Genomic DNA, 22,920 nt, shown 5'->3' with positions numbered 1-22,920 from the left:
GCTATCAGGGCCTCCCTGGCATCGCGAGCAGCAATGTGATCAGCTGGTCTTGTGTTGGCGCCCCATCTTCTTCCTCGCCATTGTAATCCTCATCATATGAAGAGTCCTGTGCAGTTTCTATCTCCTGGACCTCTTGTCCTTGCTATTGCGCTATGTTGTGCAGCACACAGCAGACCACGATTATCCTCGAGACTCTGGCTGGTGAGTACTGAAGGGCACCTCCAGACCCATCCAGGCACCTGAAGCTCAACTTCAGCATGCCCAAATGTTGCTGAATGACACATCTGGTTTTCATATGGCTTGAGCTGTACCACTCCTGGTGTTCATTGGTGGGGTTCCTCAGATTTGTCATCAGCCAGATTTGATTGTGGGTATCCTTTGTCACCATGCAGCCATCCTTTCAGGTTTGTTCCAGGTCAGAACATGTTGGGGATGTTGGACTGCCGCAGTGTGAAAGCACCATGGTAGATCCCAGGAAATCTGGCGCAGACCTGCATAAACCTTTTTTTGTGAATGCACACCAGCTGTACATTGATGGAATGAAATCCTTTGTGGTTGATGACTGCTCTTGGTTGGTCAGGGGTGCATGGATTGCCACGTGTGTGCAGTCAGTGGCACCCTGCACCTGTGGGAAGCTAGCCAGAGACACAATTCCCAGTGCACGCTCATTATGGCTACTGTCATGCCCTGGCAAACAATCCATCCATTACCTGCCTTATTCATTTATGTGCAGCCGACTGAATCCCTTGCTATGTCTCCGGTAGTGGCCTGCAAGAAGCTGGAGGCAAAGAAATTGAAGGCAGTGGTGACTTTCACAACCACTGATCATGCTTGGCTGCCATGTCCAACAAGTAGCAGGTCTTCCTGTAGGAGGCTGCAGAGATTTGAGACCATCTGGCATATCAATCTCAGCCTTCAGAAGTACTGCTCCTCCGACAGATCAAGGAAGCTGAGCCTCTTTCTGTAGACGCTGTTTGGTGGATAGGGCTTTCTGTGAACTCGTCTACTCTGTTGCTCCCTTTTCTGCTGGCTACCTACAGCTCCCTCCACATGGTGAAATGGGCAGACACTTGGCAGATGCAATTTAATGCAGAGAAGTGTGAAGCGATTCTTTTTGGTAGGAAGAATGAGGGGAGGCAATATAAACTAAATGGCAATTTTAAAGGGGTGCAGAAACAGAAAGACCTGGGGGTAAGAACATAAGAAATAGGAGCAGGAGTAGGCCATTTGGCCCTTCGAGCCTGCTCCACCATTCAATGATATCATGGCTGATCTTCTTCCTCAATTCCATTCACCGGCACTGTCGACATATCCCTTGATGCCCTTATTAGTCAGAAATCTTCTGTTTTGAATATACCCAATCACTGAGCCTCCACAGCCCTCTGGGGTAGAGAATTCCAAAGATTCACCACCCTCTGTGTGAAGAAATTTCTTCTCTTCTCATCTGAATGGCCTACCCTTTATCTTGAGGCTGTGGTCCCTGGTTCTAGACTCCCCAGCGAAGGGAAACATTCTCCCAGCATCCACCCTATCAAGCCCTGTAATAATTTTGTATGCTTCAATGAGATCCCCTCTCATTCTTCTGAATTCAAGAGAATACAGGCCTAGTTTACTCAATCTCTTCTCATACGACAGTCCCGCCATCCCAGGAATCAACATTGTGAACCTTCGTTGCACTCCCTCTATGGCAAGTATATCCTTCCTTAGGTAAGGAGACCAAAATTGTACACATTACTCCAGTTGTGGTCCCCTTGAAGCCTCTTCACATCCTCTTCGCAACTGACACTGCCACCTAGCTTTGTATCATCAGCAAATTTGGAAATGTTACATTTAGTCCCCTCATCCAAATCATTGATATAGATTGTGAATAGCTGGGGCCCAAGCACCGATCCTTGCGGTACCCCACTAGTCACAGCATGCCATCCTGAAAAAGACCCGTTTATCCCTACACTTTGTTTTCTGTCTGTTAACCAATTCTCAATCCATGCTAGTATATTACCCCCAATTCCATGTGCCCTAATTTTGTTCACCAACCTCTTGTGTGGGACCTTATCGAAGGCCTTCTGAAAATCCAGATACACCACATCTACCGGTTCCCCTTTGTCTACTCCACTAGTTACATCCTCAAAGAACTCCAATAGGTTTGTCAAACAGGATTTCCCTTTCATAAATCCATATTGACTCTGCCCAATCTTACTATTAGTTTCTAAGTGCCCAGTTATTGCATCCTTTATAATAGATTCCAGCATTTTCCCAACTACTGATGTGAGGCTAACAGGTCTGTAGTTCCCCGTTTTCTCTCTCCCTCCTTTCTTAAATAGCGGGGTTACATTTGCTATCCTCCAATCTGCAGGAACCGTTCCAGAATCTATAGAATTTTGGAAGATGACAACCAATGCATCCACTATTCCAATGGCCACCTCTTTCAAAACCCTAGGATGTAAGTCATCCGGTCCTTGGAATTTGTCAGCTTTTAGTCCCATTAATTTTGCTAGTACTGTTTTTTTACCAATAATAATTTATTTAAGTTCCTCATTCTTGTCACACCCTTGGTTTTCTCGTATTTCTGGGAGGTTTTTTGTGTCTTCCTCCGTGAAGACAGAAACAAAGTATTTATTTAATTTCTCTGCCATTTCCTCATTCCCCATTATAAATTCTCCCGTCTCTGACTGTAAAGGACCTACATTTACCTTCGCCAGTCTTTTCCTTTTCACATACCTATAGAAGCTTTTACAATCCGTTTTTATATTTTTCGCTAGTTTGTGCTCATATTCCATTTTCCCTTTTTTTTAATCAATTTCTTGGTCCCCCTTTGCTGATTTCTAAAAAGATCCCAATCCTCAGGCTGACTGCTTTTTCTGGCAACTTTATAAGCTTCCTCCTTTGACTTAATACTAGCTTTAATTTCTTTTGTTAGCCATGGTTGGATCACTTTTCCTTTTGGGTTTTTATGCCCTAGAGGAATATATGTTTGTTGCAAATTATGCATTATTTCCTTGAATGTTAGCCATTATATGTCCACCTTCATACCTTTTAGTGTAGTCTCCCAATCTACCATGGCCAACTTGTCCCACATACCCTTGTAGTTTCCTCTGTTTAGATTGAAGACCTTAGTTTCAGATTGGACTACATCACTCTCAAACTTAATGTAAAATTCAATCATATTATGGTCACTTGTCCCTAAAGGCCCCTTTACCACATGATTATTGATTAGCCCTTTCTCATTACACAGTACGTACACAAATCTTTGAAGGTGACAGGACAGAGACATAGGGCTGGATTTTGCCAGGCCCGAGGAGGCGGGAACGGAGACGTGTGGGGTATTAAAATTGCAAAAAGTGGTGGGCAGGCCCAACCCCGCCTCCAAACAATCTTCCCAAATGCTTGGTTTCTGATCTGTAAGATTCGCAAAATTGATATTGTATTAATAAGGGTCGAATGGCAGAAGAGGCCATGATTTTAAAGACTGTTTTAAAAGAAGCCCAGGAAAAAGGGGCATTCAAAATGGCCGCCAGACCCCGTGACCAACTTATTGGGACACTTTAAAATGGTTCCTGCAGTCCTCAGACAGCTTTGTGGATTCAACCCACAGTAGGTTCTGGAAGCCGTTTCTGAGAGAACGAAACCAGACACCCACACATACATAAAGATTGGATGCAGATCCAGTCAGATCGGCCTGTAGATAAAGGCCATCTAAATGTTTACCCAGACAAAGGGGAACAGTTCCATATTCATAAAGAACGCATCAAGGACCCGTTAAAGACATCAAGAAGACATTAAAAACAATGAAGGTCATTCCAGACCAGAGATGGCCTGTTACTGGCCATCCAAGAACAGTTTAAAATATAATAACTACCCCGTTGTGCAACCAGCCCGCCAAAATTAAAACAAAAGACTAACCTGATTTGGTGCGAGATAAGGGCTGCTGCTGAGAAATATAATTGGGAGACACCGGGGGTAGCGAAAAAAAAAGAGGCTTCATCTTAGATACTGGGAAGAGAGGTTCCTTTCTTCATCATCTTCGTGGGATCTTCGGTAATAGCCGTTACCTTCGATAGCAGCTGGAGTTCAGAGAAGAAGACGGTTCGAGTTGGCGTCCCGCCCCGAGGTAAAACATCGGGAGATCATCGACCAACCCCAGGCCGTTGACGAAACGGGAGGTAGTAAAACTACCGAAGAAACCTACATGAAAGCTGGCTAGGGGCTTCCAACCGTGGTCAAGCAGATGATCTCTGCCGACATCCAGGCCCGTCAGTGTCCAGCCTGTCCGTGACCTTCACCTCGAGAAAGAGAGTGAGGTGTGGCGCAGCCCGCTGTGGCTCCACTGACCACGAGGAAACAGGACGCCTGAGGGGATCAAAACGCAGACCTGTTTCAAAACTCTATACTTTTCCAACTGGATTGGTGAGCATGTTTCTGGCCCTTCATAATCGGATCTAGATAGGTTTAAGGGGGTGGTCATTTTGGGTATAATTAACATGAGTTGTTGTCCCTCGATGTTCCGTGTGTTTCCCCATTTTATGATGATCTTTGTAAGGTATAATATGCCTGTATCCATTTTAGTTAGTACTGTATTGTTATGATTTGTTTTTCCCTCCGTCCCTCTTATTTGCTTGCATTTGATTTGTTTTTCCTTATGCAATAAAATATCATTTCGTTTCATTAAACCTGGTCTTTAAGAGTATTCTCTACATTGTAGTTCCTGCACCTAAGTCCAGTGTCTAGAATCTAAGGGGTGAGTGGGTCGAAGCACTCAAGGTTTTTCTGTGCAAAAGAGAGAGAGAGAGAGAGAGGCCTCTGAGAGAGAGTAACCTCTGCGATCTGTGAATCCCGAGAGAGAGAAAACCCCTTACAGAAAATGGCGACCGCGGTAGGACACTGGCAGCAGGATTGCAATGGTTTAGACGCAGGTTTGAATGGGCGAAATGTTATGGATGAGAGGATAGCGGATTATGTCTTTGGCAAGGTAAATCTCACTAAGCAGTGGATTTCCGATCTCTTACTGGATGGGCGTCCGGTAGATGCAGCCATCAGGTGGACAGAGAGCAAAGAGCATAAGAAGTCAGTGGAAAAGGCAGTGTGGCTGATGTGCTACAAGAAACAGGTCCAGATTTTGGACCGGGTCGTTGCAGCACAGGCAGCCAAGATCACTGCCCAGGCAGCAGAGATAGAGGAAAAGGCCATGGGTGGGGAAAAACTCATCACAGCGCTTCACGCGTTGAATCAGGAACGCCAAGTTGTAGCCAGCCAACATCAGGTTAGAATAGAGTATCTGGAATGCCAGGTTACTGAGACAAAGATCCATGAGGCGAGAATACGGGAGAAAAACGCCCGCCTCGCACAACAGCTAAGAGCACAGGAGGAGAGAGTAGTGGAAGTCAAGGCAGCTTACAAGCTATCCCTTGAACATGGGTTTGAGAGCACAGACCACGGCCCCTGCCAAAAGACCATAGAGGACCTGAGAACGGCCCTGGTTAAGGCAAAAGGCATGGTATGCCTCGTAAGCCCAAAAGCAAGTCAGATTGACTTTTTGCAGGAATCCAAACATCCGGTTCCTTGCGAGGTAGTTATGGCACCAGCCACTGAACCCTCAGCCCCGCCGAGCTATAGCGAGGCTTGGCAGGAACCAGCGGGGGTGGTAAAACAGGAGGTAGCTGAGATGGTACAGGAGGAGGAACAGCCCCGGTAGCAAAGCCGGAGCCAGCACCAATGACTCCTGCTCGGCACCAGAGGTTCGGTCCCAACGAGGACAATGGTGATCCCGGACCCCACATGAACCAGCTCGTGGTGCCCTACGCTGCCCCACAACTAAGATCCATGGTGAGCTACCTCCCAAGACTCACAGTAAAGGGAGATCCGTCAGTTCTTTTCAGGGAGATAGAGGAGACAGCCGCCATCAATGATTGTGATGATCTTGAACAGGCAAAGATGCTGCTCTTCTCCCTGGATAGCACAATCCTTCAGTGCCTCTCAGACGAGAGTAAGAGGGGACGGAAAGGGTATACGGATCTCAGGGATGAGGTCTTGGAAGTTATGGGAGTAGACGACGGTAATCTGTTCCAACGGGTGGAAGGGACTGTGCAGCTAACTGGAGAACCCCCATGGGTTTTCGCAGAAAGGCTGTGGCCAGTGTATCGACGCAGTTGTCCGGGCATGCCAGAACGATTCATTGGCTCCGTTGCTTGGTTGCTAACAGCTTGCCACAGATACAGGCCCTAGCCAGGTCCTGGTTTGACCCCCAAGGTCCCGGCATCACGGAGGAGACGGTGCTCCGCCAGCTCACCGTAGCTTACAAGAATTGTAGAGGTCAGGAGACACCTCCCTCTAAGGGAAAAGTGCATGAGGCAAAACCCGCAGCCCCAAGCAAGAAGGAGTGGCGTCAGGAGGGGAACCGCCCTGCCCAAGCCAAGCTCAATTGCTACGGGTGTGGGAAGGATGGACATTGGCGCAAGGACTGTAAAAATCCGTGGAAGGATAATAAAGGGAAATCTCCCGCAGCCCAAACCCAAGCCCAGACCGCCACCCCAGTACCAGCCCAAACCCAAGCCGCAGCTCCTGTCCCAGCTAAGGGAGCCGGTGCAGCTATGGATCCCGCTGCGATAGAATCGATCATAGAGACAATGCGGTCTCTGATGATCGCGCAGGGGAGGATAGCCGTCACCACCGGTCTTGTCGTTCCCGAAACACCGACCATTGCACCCCAATGACTAGAGACGGCGCCGCCCGTTTACTTGTGTATGCTGCGATATGATGTATGGAGACGGCCCCTCGTGGAGATGGAGGTAGAAAAGGTAAAGGGGATCTATCTGTTGGATATGGGGGCATCATGCACCGTGATCCACGCAGATAACCCCACCACCTCACCTCTATCCACCGGGGTTCCATATATTCTGTTGGGCTTCACAGGCAAGGAACAGGCTGGCGCACATTCCATTCCCCTCTCCATTCATATAGGACCACTCCGCACCACGTGAAAGTGTATACTGATGAAGTGGGAGGTGGAGGGTGGAAAGGGGATCCTCGGGTCCAATTTCTTAGCAGAACACAGGATCCTCGTGGACCTAAGAAATCACTGTCTTTGGGGAGCGAGTAAGGGTAAACGAGGCGAGGTAGTCATCATCCCAGGGAAGGGTGGAAAGGGGACCCTGTGTACCGTGAAGCCGAAAGAGGGCTACGACCTCGAGCTCATGGTCGCAAGCGTCCCACAAGATCTGCAGGCATTCGTGTCAGACCATCTGACCACGTTTGCCACTCACAAAGCACGATTGCGGGAGGGTCGCCGGGTTTGAGGTCAGAGTAGACGGAGACCCCATGGCCCGACCCCAAAAGCAGTACAACTTCCCCAAGGAAGCAGAGCCCGACATGGAGACAGCAATGTCTTCACTGGTGCAGCAGGGCGTGTTGAGACCGATAGCCACCCATGTAAACTCTCCTTTATGGCCGGTGAGGAAGCCGGACGATTCATGGAGAGCCACAGTGGACTACAGAATCCTCAATAGTAACATCCCAGCCTGCGCGCCGACAGTAGCAGCAGTTGCAGACCTGATAGGGAGTATTCCAGCCTCCGCGACCACGTTCACGGTTCTGGATATTTCCAATGGGTTTTGGTCCATCCCTTTAAGGAGGGAGGACCAGTACAAGTTTGCCTTTACCTTTAAAGGGCAACAGTACACCTGGAACTGCTTGCCACAAGGTTTCCACAACAGCCCCAGCATTTTCCATCAGTGCATGGCAGGGAGTTTAAAAGAGTTCAGCCAGCCCAATCAGCTAGTGCAGTATGTGGACGACCTGCTCCTGTTCACAGATTCCAGAGAGGAGCACGGCCCACTATTAGCCGAGTTATTGGAGCTGTTAGGCAGAAAGGGTTTTAAGGTAAACCCAAAGAAGGCACGGATCGGCAAGCAGGAACTAAAATTCCTGGGTCTGACCATCCGCACTGGAAAGGGAGCCATGGACCAGGATGGACAGAAATCGGTGCAAGACCCACCGGTCCCTCCCACCGTAGCCCAGAGTTGGGAAATTGGAGACAAAGTCATGGTGGGGAGTCACAGCCAAGAGGGGAACCTAGAACCGCTGTACGTGGGGCCCTACAGGATTGTAGACAAAGCCAGCCCCATGGTTTACGCAGTGAAGTTGCCCCGGCGCACTAAATGGTTTCACATCAATCAGTGCAAACTGTTTAAGCCGGGTGCAAAAGAGCCAGCAACTGAAGCAAGGTCTGAGGGTGAAAATCCACAGCCTGAGGCGTGCAGTAAGTCACAGACCACACAGGCTGGAACCACAGCCTGCATGGAGGGAGAAACTGTCCCGCCCACCTGGGAGGTTTCCCCTATGGCCTGGGACTCGGACGAGGAAGAGCCCAAAGATCAAGGCCCTCCCCCTTATCCGAACGCCATCGGGGGGGAACCCGAACAGGAGGGGGAGCCCGAACAGCAAGGCCCCGCCCTCGACACGATTCTGGAGGAGGTGGAGTCGGAGGACGGAGATCCTGCCCTCGACTCACGCTTAGGGGAGGTAGAGATTGGGGGCAGAGATCCTCCACCTGTAAGGACAGGTGAGGAGGAGTCGTCTGCCACAGACCCAAATCCCAAAGGGGCGGAGCCTGAGGGAAGGGAGCTGAAGCCGGCAGTCGTGGAGGTGCCACGGGCTGTGAGGGCTGAAGTCCCAACCGAAGGTCCACTCGCGATGGGAGCCACGCCCAAAGTACTCCTTTGCAGGTCGTCCCGAATGCCTCAGCCAAAGAAACCTTGGCCCGATCCCCCCAACTTCAGTAAACACAGACTTGGGAAATCCCCAGCAGAACGCAGTCCCCAACCGACAGCAAAAGGCTGCGGGGAACCCAAGCCACGGGTCACTACAGCCCCGCCACAGGGAGCGGTGAGCTGCAGTCCAAACAGGGATTAGGCAAGCCGCCCGGGGACGGGCGGCGCTGTACATAATTTAGTTAAGTTTAAGTTTAATTAAGTTAAGGTGTGTATAATTGATGCGCTATCAATTACTCATAAAAGACGGAGAGTTAGGAGAGTAACTAAAGGCTTTTATTAGCAAAGAACAGAGCATGCCTCTCGTGGTTGACTGGGTTCCAAGAAGGCAGGGGGCTGCAGGTCAATCACCTTTATACCTGGGCCTGTGGGTGGAGCCAGCCGAGACATGTTGAGGCATGCATAGGTACAACAGTGTGCAGCAACAACAACAACAGTGAATAACAGTAACAGTGGTTTACCACATTCACCCCTTGTTTAAAATTGAGTCCGGCGGGGTGAAGTGTACTAAAGGTTCGTGTAAGTAAGTCTATCAGGTGGCCTTGTATGCCGTCCTGATCGTCGTGGTGGCGGCGGTGATGGTGCAGCATCCAACGTTGAATCTGGCGTCTCATTGAGTGGTTGGGTGGTCAATGACGGGTCCTGGGGCTGCGGCATGCCGTCTAGCGGGGTTGGGTTGTGGGTAGTGGTGGATGGCAATGGTAGTGTTTCAGGGGCACCCAAAGGTGTGAGATCTCGTGTGGGGGCTGTGTCCTCCCGCCCATCCGGGTACGCTACGTAAGCGTACTGGGGGTAGGCGTGGGTAGTGGTGGGTGGTGAGGGAGGTGTTTCGGGAGCACCCGAAGGTGCGAGGTCTCGTATGGAGACTGTGTCCTCCCGCCCGTCCGGGTACACCACGTAAGCATACTGAGGGTTGGCATGGAGGAGGCTCACCCTCTCGACCAGGGGGTCCGTCTTATGGGACCTCACGTGCTTCCGCAGTAGGACGGGTCCTGGAGAAGTCAGCCATGTCGGTAACGAGATCCCCGATGTGGACTTTCTGGGGAAGGAGAACATTCTCTCGTGAGGGGTAGCATTGGTGGCTGTACAGAGCAGTGACCGAATGGAATGGAGCGCCGCAGGGAGGACTTCCTGCCAGCGAGAGGTCGGAAGGCCCTTAGATTTCAAGTTTAAAAGGACTGCCTTCCAGACCGTCGCATTCTCCCTTTCCACCTGGCCATTCCCCCGGGGGTTGTAGCTGGTGGTCCTGCTTGTAGCGATACCTCTCGAGAGCAGGTACTGCCGGAGTTCGTCGCTCATAAAGGATGAGCCCCCGTCGCTATGAATATAGCTAGGGAAACCGAACAAGGCGAAGAGGTCATTCAGACATTTAATGACCGTGGTACTGGTCATGTCTGAGCAAGGGATGGCAAACGGGAAACGGGAGTACTCATCAATTATGTTGAGGAAGTACACATTGCGGTCGGAGGAGGGGAGGGGCCCTTTAAAGTCGACGCTCAGCCGTTCAAAGGGGCGCGTGGCTTTGATCAGGCTTGCTCTGTCTGGCCTATAAAAATGCGGTTTGCACTCGGCACAGATTTGGCAGTTCCTGGTCATGGTCCTGACCTCCTCGATGGAGTAGGGCAGGTTACGGGATTTGATGAAGTGAAAAAACCTGGTGACCCCCGGGTGGCAGAGGTCATTGTGGAGGGTCTTCAGTCTATCGACCTGCGCGTTGGCGCATGTACCACGTGATAGGGCATCTGGGGGCTCATTGAGTTTCCCGGGCCGGTACAAGATATCGTAATTGTAGGTGGAGAGTTCGATTCTCCACCTCAAGATCTTGTCGTTCTTGATTTTGCCCCTCTGCTTATTATTAAACATAAAAGCTACTGAACGCTGGTCAGTGAGCAGGGTAAATCGTTTTCCGGCCAGGTAATGCCTCCAATGTCGCACAGCTTCCACAATGGCCTGGGCCTCCTTTTTGACAGAAGAGTGTCGAATCTCGGGGCCCTGGAGGGTCCTTGAGAAAAAGGCCACGGGTCTCCCCGCCTGGTTAAGGGTTGCAGCTAGGGCAAAGTCGGATGCGTCGCTCTCCACTTGGAAAGGGATGGACTCATCCACTGCATGCATTGTGGCCTTCGCAATATCTCCTTTTATGAGAGTGAAGGCCGCACAGGCCTCTGCTGTCAGGGGGAAGGAGGTGGACTTGATGAGGGGTCTGGCTTTGTCCGCATAGTTGGGCACCCACTGAGCATAGTACGAGAAAAACCCTAGGCATCTCTTCAGTGCTTTTTGGCAGTGGGGGAGGGGGAGCTCCATAAGGGGGCGCATCCTGTCGGGGTCGGGGCCGATGACTCCGTTCTCCACTACACAGCCAAGAATGGCAAGGCGCTTGGTACGAAACATACATTTGTCCTTGTTGTATGTTAGGTTCAGCCGCTGGGCCGTACGGAGGAATTTCTCTAGATTAACATCATGGTCCTGCTGGTCGCGGCCGCAGATGGTGACGTTGTCTAGATAGGGGAAAGTGGCCTGGAGCGCGTTCTGGTCAACCATCCGGTCCATCTCCCGTTGGAAGACTGAAACCCCGTTGGTGACGCCGAAGGGAACTCTGAGGAAGTGGTAGAGACGACCGTCAGCTTCAAAAGCTGTGTACTGGCGGTCCTCAGCCCTGATGGGGAGCTGGTGGTATGCCGACTTCAGATCAATCGTCGAGAACACCCAGTATTGTGCTATCTGATTGACCATGTCAGATATGCGGGGGAGTGGGTATGCATCTAGTTGGGTGTAGCGATTGATCGTCTGGCTGTAGTCAAGAACTAGGCGCTGTTTTTCGCTAGTCTTCACTACCACCACTTGTGCTCGCCATGGGCTGGTGCTACTTTCAATAATCCCTTCCTTCAGGAGTCTTGCTACCTCGGATTTAATGAAGCTCCTATCCCCGGCACTGTAACGCCTGCTTTTGGAAGCGATGGGCTTACAGTCGCGGGTGAGGTTAGCGAACAAGGAGGGGGGGGGGACTTTAAGGGTGGAGAGGCTGCAAATGGTGCGCGGCGGGCGATTTAAAAGCTGCTGGCTGCAGACTGTGAGTGGGGGGAGGGGTCCGTCGTACGCTAATGTGACACTCTTAAGGTGGCACTGAAAATCCAACCCCAGTAGAACGGCAGCGCAAAGATGGGGCAGGACCAGGAGTTTAAAATTTTTGTATTCTGTGCCCCTTACTGAAAGGGTCACTACACAGTAGCCACCGACGTCCGCTGACTGGGCTTTGGAAGCCAAAGAGATCCGACGTCGCGTCGGCAGGACCGGGAGAGAGTAACTGCGCACCGTGTCGGGGTGGATAAAGCTTTCCGTGCTCCCGCTGTCAAAAAGGCAGGTAGTGGCACGGCCGTTTACCGTAATGTCCATCATGGACCTGGACAGTTGATGAGGGAGAGATTGGTCCAGCGTCACGGAGGCCAGCGTATGGTCGAGCGAGTCGATGTGGTCGTCAGATGAGGCGGTGGTTGAGTCCGGGTCCCCCGTGGTTGAAGTTGGAGACGTCCGAGATGGCGGACAAAATGGCGGCGCCCATGGTCCCGATCCCCACGCGGCTGGGGGAGCCCAAGATGGCGGACAAGATGGCTGCCCCCACGGTTTGCACGCGGCGCTGCTGGCATTAGCGGTTTTACCTTTGCAGGCGCTGACATAGTGTCCTTCCCGCAGCCGGAGCAGGTAGCGTTTCTCGCCGGGCAGCGTGCTCTGGGGTGTTTTGCCTGGCCACAAAAATAAAATTTCTGTGCCTTGTTCATCGCAGCAGCAGTTGAAGGTGGCGGTCCCATGACCCAAGGTTGTGGCGTCCACGTTGCGGAGCGGTTAGGGGAGAAGGCGTCCATATTCCTGTGGGCCGCGTTGAGCGAGAGCGCGAGGGACACTGCCTTTCTCAGGTCCATTTCTCCCTTTTCCAACAGTCTCTGCCGGGAGTAGTCGGACCTTAGACCCGCAACGAAAGCATCTCGGATCAGTCCCTCCGTGTGTGCTGCGGCTGGTACTTCTTTGCAATCGCAGTCTCGGCCGAGTATCCGTAGTACCCGTAGGAAGGCCTCCACCGATTCCCCGCGCTGCTGTCTGCGGGATCTTAAGAGGTGCCTGGCATAGACCGTATTTACCGGGCGTGCGTATTGCCCTTTTAGCAGATTGATAGCCGCCGCGTAGGTCGTCGCGTCCTGGATTATTGTATAAACTTGGTGGCTCACCTTTGAGGCCAGGATTTCCAACTTGTTTTCGTCCAGGGTCACAGTTGAGGCTTGCAGGTAGGCCTCGAAGCAACGCAGCCAATGCGCGAATTTGGTAGCCGAACCCGCTTCTTGGGGGTCTAGGTCCAGGCATGTTGGTCTGAGGGCTCGCAGCAGCTCCTGCTGCTCAGCGTTTGGTGCAGCAGCCTGCTGTTCAGCGTTTGGTGCAGCAGCCTGCTGTTCAGCGTTTGTCGACATTTTGTTTTTGCTAATAAAATTGATGCGCTATCAATTACTCATAAAAGACGGAGAGTTAGGAGAGTAACTAAAGGCTTTTATTAGCAAAGAACAGAGCATGCCTCTCGTGGTTGACTGGGTTCCAAGAAGGCAGGGGGCTGCAGGTCAATCACCTTTATACCTGGGCCTGTGGGTGGAGCCAGCCGAGACATGTTGAGGCATGCATAGGTACAACAGTGTGCAGCAACAACAACAACAGTGAATAACAATAACAGTGGTTTACCACAATAATATTAAAGTGATTAATGTTGCAAGTAGTTTTGGGATCTGCCCAGAATGTGTGTTCTGTTTGGATCGAGGTCGAAAGACCCGATCATGCCTTCACCTAGGCCAGAATCTCTCGTGAGCCTGGCTGTATTGTTTAATTTGTTACAGGAACCAGAAAGATGAGAGGGATTCTCGTCGCGTTCGTGGTGATCGGGTGCGGCGTGGCCTACCGGGGCCGCACTAAGGACCCCACAATCTACGGGTGCTCGGGAGACACAGCCCCCATCGCGACCGATGGGATGGGCACCCGGGAGGTCGAGGAGACAGCCAACTACTTCCACGAAGGAAGGTGGCCAGGATGGCTGGGGTCGAACTCTACGGAATACTCCAGCCAGTCCGGGTTTGCGTACCGAGAGGCTTCTCTGATGTGCCCCCGAGTGAGGGTCATCGCACCCAGAGTCAGCGTTACCGTCGGGAAGAAGATTTGCTTGGTTTGCAATGGACATGTTCCTTTGGACCGATGGTGGTGGCTGCGCAAGTTGAGCAAAACCATGAAGAACTCCACGGTCGAGTGGGAGAGACTGGGTAACAATACCCATCGGACTATTACGGGGACTCATGGGGGATTGAGTGTCTGTTGGGACAAATGGTGGGAACCAGATGAAGGGATTTACATCTGTATGTGGGGTTCAGTACACGCTTGCCCCACAGGCGTCTCCATCTTTTTCCAAAGGCAGTGGCAGGATGCTGGACAAGGGATGAGATGGGACGTCAGCACACGGGCGTGCGGAGTCCCATATTCTCAGATCCCAGTAAATGCCACCGAGCTCATTACCCGCCCACGCAAGCCCCTGCTCACGATTCCGATAGCCAAAACCCGCAAGGAAGGGTGCCCCACCACTACCAAGGGAACCGGGAACGGATTGGTGTTAGTGCCCACAGGTCAGGTGCTGTACCAAGGGGTGCACTACGCGGTAGCTTCGGTGATTTTAAATCTCACCTTTGTGCGATTGCCAGAGTGGTGCCCCAAGGAAACGGAGCAATTGTACCAGGTCCTGTTAACAAACATAGAGTCATAGAGTTATACAGCACGGATAGAGGCCCTTCGGCCCATCGTGTCCGCGCCGGCCTCAAGCCCTGTCTAATCTAATCCCATATTCCAGCATTTGGTCCGTAGCCTTGTATGCTGTGGCATTTCAAGTGCTCATCCAAATGCTTCTTAAATGTTGTGACAAGTTCAGACAATTTTATGAATTCGACTTTGCCGATGTCAACAGAGCCGAATTGTACACTACACCACATGAGGTCTTGGGCAGGATAGGGAGACAAAGAAGGGGTGCAGTAAATGATATTTTCACAGCTTTTAACACAGGGACTTCCGTCATCAACACTCTGGATGATGTGGAGCTGCAGACCCAGATCAATGGTTTAAAAACACAGTTAAGAAAGATACTGACTGATGAGAATAAGGTAGTGGGTTCTGAGTTACATGAGGACCAGGCCATGACACTACACTTAAAGGAAATAATAGCTGAGCTGGAGAAACACGCTAAAACGGTAAATGCTCTCATCAGGGAGGATCGGAAAAATGCGTCCGATCAGGCTGCGCAGAGCGAAGCTTGTGTGCTGTACAGGGCGTGGTTACTGGGCGAGGGCCGCAGTAATCTGGAGGATTTAAAACAAGGTTTAGTCCCCTCCTGGATCAGCAACAAGCACCTCGCAGCCCTCCACCCTTTTGAGAACGCATTGAGTCCGTGTCAGCTCAGACTAGCTTCAGAGGCCGACCCAGTCCCAGTGGACTGTGGACGGTCTAATCACACCATTATGGGTATAGTGGTAAGAACGCCGGTTATGGGTAAGACAGCTAAACCTGCCCCGGTATACAGGGTGGAGAACACTGGAGTCATTCAAGGGGGTGCACACATTCGCTACACAGCGGTCCCACCTTACGTCATTCGATGGGAGCATGCAATGACGGGTACCGACCTCTCGGGGTGCCGGAGCCGGGGAGCACACATCATCCTGTGTCCCCAGCACTTGAATGCCTATTCGAAACCACAGTGCGGGTTCAGAACGGCTGGCGCAAAGCCTATAAATTGCACCATGGAGGCAATGGCACAAGGCCATGTGCCCCCGCAGGTGGCATATATAGGAGGTGGGACATACTGTGTCACCGCTGCAGCGCCCCACTACCAACATGGACAACACGGCTGGTGTCCAGTGAGTGACAGCAGTTTCTGCTTCAAACCCAAGGCAGAAGTTCAAGTGGCCCAAGAGCGAATTGTCCCCATTCCTGAACCTTCCACTGTTCACATCACTGTCAAAGAGAATTTCACCGACCTGCAACGATTCATTGCACATTTTGGATATATCATTCCCCCTCTCCCTGAACACCTCACCAAGATATTAAAGGCCGTTGTCGTTTCACAGAAACATTTTTACACACTGGAGCAGAAGACCTTAGAAATAGGGGCATGTTAAGTCTGTGTGTTATAATGAGAATTACTACACAGACCACAAGAGTAACTTTTAACAGGTCTTTACTAGTCGAAGGTCCGGGCTGAACTGCCCAATAAATCATTACACAACACTTATATACCGGTGTGGTCACCACCGGTATTACAGTATACAGCAGCCAAGATAAAGTAGTGCATCTCTTAAAATAGTTCTCTTAAAGGTGGAACGGTTACATACACCACAATCCTCCCTTTTTAGCTTAACGGTATATATTCCCCATTAAACATAACATAATAACATATATACACAACTTCCTGTAAAAATAGTTCACAGATTCAGTCTCTCTGGAGGCTTCCTGACTCGGTCCGGATAACGCCTCGGTGGTGTAGTAGTTTTCGGTGGTGTAGTAGGTTCTTTTGGCAAGGCCGATTCGGCTTGAATACCAGTGTCGGGTTCATCTGGTTCCAGTATCACCAGATCGGAGGTAGATACTATGGGTATCTCTGCTTCATCATTAGGTGTATAAAGTTGTGGTGTAGGTTGTCCCTTTTCGGATGACTCTATGATCTGGTCAGCATGGCGCCTTATTATGCTTTCACCAATGTCCACGGTATACATCAGCGGTCCTAGTCGTGTGCAAATAGTTCCAGGCTACCATTTCTCGGTACGGTAGTCCCGGGCCAAAACTTGTTGACCTATCTGGAAGGTTCTAGTTGGCCTTTCATTCATGCCTTGAAATTGCCGGTTCTCTACGTCCCTTCTGATGTTTGGCTTGATGAAATCCAGCCGGCATCTTAGTCTTCTATTGAAAAACATCATGGCGGGAGTTTGGTTTGTAACCGCATGTGTTGCATTCCTGTACGCCAACAAGAAGTTATCTACCTTATGTTGTAGATTTATGTCTTCATTACCCATGGCCTTTATGGCCTTCTTGAAGGTCTGGACAAACCTTTCAGCTAATCCATTGGTGGCGGGATGGTATGGGGCGGACGTGTAATGCTTAACCCCATTGTTTTTTAAGAACTTCCTGAATTCTTCGGACACAAATTGTGGTCCATTATCAGAACAGATCTGTTCCGGCAGCCCATTCCTGGCAAATATGGTCCTTAATACTGTGATGGTTTTTTCCGTGGTGGTGGAGGACATCTTTATTACCTCCGGCCACTTGGAGTGTGCATCCACCGCGATTAAGAACATTGAGTCCATAAATGGACCAGCAAAGTCGATATGTACCCTTTGCCATGGAGATGATGGCCACTCCCATGGATGTAGAGGGGCTTGTGGTGGGGCGTTTTGGACCTTCTGGCATCCTAGACAGCTCTTGGTCATTTCTTCGATGTCTCCATCGATACCTGGCCACCACACAAACGCTCTGGCTAGGTTCTTCATTTTCACTCCACCCAGATGCCCCTCGTGAAGCTCCTTTAGCACTTTATGCTGAAGTTTGGGTGGAATCACCACTCTGGATGCATACATCAAGGTTCCTCGGCACACTGACAGCTGTTCTCTTCTTTGCGAGAATGCTGGCAACAGTGGTTCGCCATGTGCTGGCCATCCCTTCACCGTTAAATCGTAGACTCGTGAGAGAGTCGGGTCATTTCTCGTTTCCTTTTCAATGGTAGAATTTGTTACTGGTAGACATTCCACTATGGTTGAGTGGAACATCTCCACTGGGTCCACTGTAGGCGCCTCTTCTACCGTTGGCAACGGTAGGCGCGAAAAACCGTCAGCATTCCCATGCTGTTTTGATCCTTTGTATTCTATGTCATATTGGTGTGCCCCTAGGAAAAGGGACCACCTCTGTAGCCTTTGTGCTGTCATAATGGAAACGCCCTTTTTAGGGTTGAATATGGATACCAACGGCTGGTGGTCTGTCAGCAGTGTAAACTTCTGGCCCTGCAGGTAATGATTAAACTTCTTTACTCCCCACACCAGGCTGAGAGCCTCCCTATCTATCTGAGCATAGTTGCGCTCAGCGGAGGTCAATGATCTGGATGCAAATGCGACTGGCCTTTCCAAGCCATTTGGCAACTTGTGTGAGAGTACTGCTCCAATACCATAAGGAGAAGCATCACAAGCTAAACGAATAGGTAGCGTTGGGTTGAAATGAGCCAACACTTCCTCTGAGGTGATCAATGCCTTGCTTTTGCGAAAGGCCTTCTTACAGTCCTCGCTCCACTTCCATGGTACTTCTTTCTGCAAAAGAGCATTCAGCGGGTGCAGCACCGTGGATAGATTTGGCAGAAACTTATGGTAATAGTTAATCAACCCTAGGAACGACCTCAACTGGGACACATTTTCCGGAGCGGGAGCCTTCACAACAGCTTCGATCTTGTCAGGTGACTTGTGCAGCCCCTCCTGGTCAATGACATGACCACAGTACGAGATCCGTTTCTGAAAGAACTCACATTTCTGGCGATTAACTCGAAGTCCATATTCCTTCAATCTGGTGAGCACCAGTTTCAAATTTGCAAGGTGTTCCTCATCGTCATCTCCTGTAATCAGGATATCGTCCAAGTAACATTGAGTGTTTGGAATTCCCTGTAATACCTGCTCCATGGCCCTCTGCCAAATTGCTGGAGCCGAAGCCACTCCAAAAACCAGTCTATTATATCGATACAAGCCTCTGTGCGTGTTGATTGTGAGATACTGGCGCGACTCTTCCTCAACTTCCATCTGTAAATACGCTTGCGCCAGGTCTATCTTGGTGAAGTGTTTCCCGCCAGACAATGAAGCAAAGATATCCTCAATCCGCAGAAGTGGATATTGCACTGTGTGAAGCACCGGATTAACTGTAATCTTGAAGTCTCCACAGATGCGGACCTTCCCCGGTTCCCCTGTGTGGTGTATGTGCCTTTAAGAGCAATTGTGGTGTATGTGCCTTTAAGAGCCCCAGGTGTGCATAATGCCGGTAATTGCCACTTGGGCTATATAAGCCTGTGTATTGTGTATATCCTTTAGAACCCCCCCCCCCAGACTTGCTTAGTAAATACCTATGAACCAACTCCTGTCTTCAGTGTCTTTATCTACACACGGACACTACAGTGGCGACGAAGTGGAAACGGACTTACCTGCAATTCGGCAGCACCTCAAGGACATCCATTCCTCCAGCGTCCAGAAGACTCAAGGAAGTAATAGAAACTGTGGTTTCACCAGCTGGCCAAGCTGGTGGCAGGTACTGCGCTCATCCTTCCTGGGCGTCAGGCTGGGGCTCCAGCGGCGGGCTCTACAGCTGAGACAGGCAGCGAAATCGGAGGCAAGCAATAACGGACTGGGAGGGTGCACTCGGGAGACGGCCGGCGCGGCAAGCAGGTCAGCGTTTAGACCTCCGTCGGGAACGAGTCTCCAACAGTGAATAAACGGAAACCACAGTAAAACAGCGTTGTTATCGGTAGCAGCAGCGGGAAAGCGCAGGAAGCGCCATATCGTTGCTACAGAGAGAAAAAAAAAAGGCGCGGGAAGCGCCATATCTTTTTTTTGAAATGCCTAAGTCTGGCAATATTGATGCTTTTGATAACGAAACAGAGCCTAACTTTGGCAATATTGATGTTTTTGATAACAAGATAGAGGATTGGACCACATATGTAGAAAGAGTGGAGGTGTTTTGCACCGCAAATGGAATAGAAGATGAAAAAAAAGCTTCAGTGCTTCTGGATCTAATGGGCGCAGAAACATACAAGCTGTTACGCAACTTAATCACTCCAGCCGAACCGATGGACAAGAATTTTGAGGAGATTGTTGATACCCTACACTGCCAAGTCGAGGCAGGACTGGCAGATTCTCTGCAAGACAAATTCATCTGCGATCCCTTAAGTGTAGAAACACAAAAAAAGGTATCTTCTGGAAAAGATTTAACACTGGACAAGGCTTTCAGTGCAATAGGAGCGGCAAAGATACAGCAAAGGCCACAGGACTTCGGCACCCATGAAATGACACGGGGTTTCGAGAGATGTTATCGCTGCGGCAGATCCAACCATGACCAGAGGGATTGCTGGTTCAAAGAAAAAGCATGCAGGCGATGCGGAAAGATGGGACACATTCCACGTGTATGCCGATCTGAAAATAAAAAATCCACTAACGGGAAAAGAATCAATAAGGAAAAGCACAGAAAGGTACAAATGATGACGGACAGTAGCTCCAAAGACCAGAAGAGCGATAGCGACTCCGGGAACAAGAGACTAAGCTCTCTCAAATTACATAATGTAATTGCCAATGAAGATTACCAGACCATTTGGGTTACCCTCATAATAGCAGGGTCCCCAGTTAAAATGGAGCTAGATACAGGATCAGCTCTAACCGTAATAAATCGACGAGATTACGAGAGGCTATTTTCGCATATACCTCTAAGAGACACATCCATTATCTTAAAAACATATACGGGGCAGAAAGTATACCCCAAAGGAAAAATAAAGGTGCCTGTGGTATACAACGGCAAAGAAATACAAAAGTTGTATTTATACATTCTACAAGATGGTGGTCCACCGTTGTTGGGACGTGAATGGATAAGGAAGATACGTTTAGACTGGCACTCCATTCAGGCACTGACGGTGACCAGTAAGGAAAAAAACAATGATGACATCATACCTGAACGATTAAAAGACATCTTGGCCAACGCCAAAGAAGTGTTTCAAGAGAAACTAGGAACCTTGAAAGGCATCACCGCCTCAATAAAAGTGGAAGATGCAGCAATTCCAAAATTTTTTAAGGCAAGACCGGTGCCATACGCAATACGTCCGGCAGTTGAGGCAGAGCTGGAGAATTTGGAAAAGGCAGGCGTATTATCCAAAATAGATTGGAGCGAATGGGCAACACCCATCGTTCCAGTCATAAAAAAAACATTGAAAAATAACTCTGAGGAACAGAGAAAAATTTGCATCTGTGGGGACTTTAAGGTGACTGTAAACCCGGTCCTTCACACAGTACAGTATCCTCTTCCGAGGATAGAAGATATTTTCGCCTCACTATCCGGAGGAAAACGTTTCACAAAAATTGACTTGGCACAGGCATATCTACAGATGGAGGTTGAGGAGACCTCTAAAAAGTATCTCACAATAAACACACACAAAGGCCTGTACCAGTACAATCGACTGGTTTTTGGAGTAGCATCAGCTCCAGCTATCTGGCAAAGAGCTATGGAGCAAGTCCTGCAAGGGATTCCGGGGACTCAGTGTTACCTAGACGACATCCTTATAACAGGAGAAAACGACAACGAGCACCTTGCCAATTTGGAGCAGGTGCTCACTAGGCTGAAAGAACGGGGCCTACGAGCAAATCGCCCCAAGTGCGAATTTTTCCAAAATCAGATATCATATTGTGGCCACATAATTAATAAGGAAGGGTTGCATAAGTCACCTGAAAAAATTGAAGCAGTTATAAAAGCCCCAGCACCTGAAAATGTTTCACAATTGAGGTCATTCCTGGGATTAATAAATTACTATCATAAATTTTTACCGAACTTATCAACTATTCTACACCCTCTTAATGATCTTCTACAGACAGGAGTGATTTGGAAATGGAACGAAGACTGTAAACGTGCCTTCCATAAATGTAAAGACTTAATCACATCCGAGAAAGTTTTGGCTCATTACAACCCATCACTACCAATCAGACTGGCGTGCGATGCATCCCCTTACGGCATAGGAGCGGTATTGTCCCATAGATTCCCTGATGGCTCGGAACGGCCGATAGCTTTTGCGTCACGCTCATTGAACTCAGCTGAGCTTAACTGTTCCCAGATAGACAGGGAAGCACTCAGCCTGGTATGGGGAGTGAAGAAATTCAACCATTACCTACACGGACAAAAATTTACCTTGCTGACTGACCATCAACCCCTCATCTCCATATTCAACCCTAAGAAAGGTGTCCCCATTATGACGGCACAAAGACTACAGAGGTGGTCCCTTTTTCTAGGGGCACACCAATACAACATTGAATACAAAGGGTCAAAACAGCATGGGAATGCTGACGGTTTATCGCGCCTGCCGTTGCCAACGATAGAAGAGGCACCTACAGTAGACCCAGTAGAGATATTCCACTCTACCACAGTGGAATGTCTACCGGTGACAAATTCTGCCATTGAAAGGGAGACCAGAAATGACCCTACTCTCTCACGGGTCTACGATTTAACAATGAAGGGATGGCCGGCACATGGCGAACCACTGTTGCCAGCATTCTCGCAAAGAAGAGAACAGCTGTCAGTGTGCCGAGGAACCTTGATGTGTGGATCCAGAGTGGTGATTCCACCCAAACTCCAGAATAAAGTGCTAAAGGAGCTTCACAAGGGGCATCTGGGTGGAGTGAAAATGAAGAACCTAGCTAGGGCATTTGTATGGTGGCCAGGTATCGATGGAGACATCGAAGACATGACCAAGAGCTGCCTAGGATGCCAGAAGGCCCAAAATGCTCCGCCACAGGCCCCTCTACATCCATGGGAGTGGCCCTCATCTCCCTGGCAAAGGGTGCACATCGACTTTGCTGGTCCATTTATGGACTCAATGTTCTTAATCGCAGTTGATGCACACTCCAAGTGGCCGGAGGTAATAAAGATGTCCTCCACCACCACGGAAAAAACCATCACAGTATTAAGGACCATATTTGCCAGGAATGGGCTGCCGGAACAGATATGTTCTGATAATGGACCGCAATTTGTGTCCGAAGAATTCAGAAAGTTCTTAAAGAACAATGGGGTAAAGCACTATACGTCCGCCCCATACCATCCCGCCACCAATGGATTGGCTGAAAGGTTTGTCCAGACCTTTATGAAGGCCATAAAGGCCATGGGTAATGAAGACATAAAACTTCAGCACAAGGTGGATAACTTCTTATTTGCATATAGGAATGCAACACATATGGTTACAAACCAAACTCCCGCCATGATGTTCTACAATAGAAACCTAAGGTGCCGGCTGGATTTGGTCAAGCCCAACATCCGAAGGGACGTGGAGAACCGGCAGTTTCAGGGCATGAATGAAAGGCCAACTAGGGCCTTCCAGATAGGCCAA

Source organism: Somniosus microcephalus, chromosome 10, assembly GCF_052327205.1.
Source record: "Somniosus microcephalus isolate GS21.2 chromosome 10, FLI_Smic_1.0, whole genome shotgun sequence".
In the NCBI taxonomy this organism is placed as follows: domain Eukaryota; kingdom Metazoa; phylum Chordata; class Chondrichthyes; order Squaliformes; family Somniosidae; genus Somniosus; species Somniosus microcephalus.
This window is presented reverse-complemented; position numbering follows the sequence as displayed.